This window comes from Dendrobium catenatum, unplaced genomic scaffold, assembly GCF_001605985.2.
Source record: "Dendrobium catenatum unplaced genomic scaffold, ASM160598v2 fragScaff_scaffold_450, whole genome shotgun sequence".
NCBI classification, from domain to species: Eukaryota; Viridiplantae; Streptophyta; class Magnoliopsida; order Asparagales; family Orchidaceae; genus Dendrobium; species Dendrobium catenatum.
The window spans coordinates 232,677-233,972 of NW_021318912.1; positions in this window are offsets into that span (position 1 = coordinate 232,677).

The window sequence follows — 1,296 nt, forward strand, 5'->3', positions numbered from 1 at the left end:
CCCCGACACACAACGGTACACAACACTGGTACATAACAAAAAAAAATGTGACGTGACACGTCCTGATTCGCCTCCAGATGACGTCTGGTGACTGCACAGAATAATTTCTCCAAAATAGGAGCAATTTAGTATGAAAAAAAAAAAAAACCTTATGAGCATATAGAGTCAAAATTGTCTTATAATATAAAGATTGTAAAGTGAGTGAGAACTTGAGGCAGTGGTGGCGAAAAAAAGTTTGGAGGTATTCATACTACTTTTTATTTTTTTTTATAAAATTTTTTTGATAAAACCCACATGTGGGCCTACGCATTAAATTAAAAAGAAAATTATAAGTCCTTAGATAACCATAAGCTCTCTAAAAATACAAAAATTGAAGAAAAAACTAGGAGCGATTAGTTCTACCTATTACAATAAGTAAGAAGAAGAAAATTGAGCTAACAAAACAAATAAAACCACCTAGAGCTAGCAAAGTCGAATAGGTAGTCTAGCAAAAGGAGTCAAGATGGCACAAGGACGCAATAGGAAGGAGTTCAGCCAGCTGAATTGAAGCAACAAGAAGCACCAACCAAAAAGACTGCATCAGCAACAACGCCAGCACCAAAACAACTCCCAAAAGTACGAACAAACATCCACGAAAATCAAATCAAGACCAAAAGGAGCATCACTTCTTTTTAGACTTACGAGCTCTACGTTTGCCACTTCTTTTAAAAAATTTCGGTCGAGAAGCCAAATAATCCTCATAAAAATCTTCACCATCAGCTGAGGAATTGTCGACATGTACCCAGTCACCCCACACCACCTCACTATCCCTTAAAATGTGAGTCTGCAAATCATCCTTGGAAACAAGGGTTAAAGGCACATTCAAAAGTGACTCTTCAAAACTTTTAGACAAGGGATCATCACCATCAGAAAGACCACAACAAACAGCAGTAGTATTCAAAATAACACCAGTTTCACCGCCATCATCAACCGCAAATCCACCCACACCCCTACCATCAATCTTCTTCACCAAACCCACAACAGTAGGCAAGGTACCCTCACCATCTATATAAACCGAAGGATGATGCAGCCACACACACAACACCTATCTTGCCAGCAGTCAAAACTCCATCAGGTGAGGCTAGTAAGCAAGGGGTAGTACAGGAAGGAGGCACAACAACTGGTGCAACTAATTCAACCACAGGATTAACATCAACAGCCACGGGTTTTGCGGCATGTCAACAACTGCAACAACATCCGGGTTATTGAACTCGACAGTACTAGGCATTATCAGAGGAGAACAAACAACATATGCAG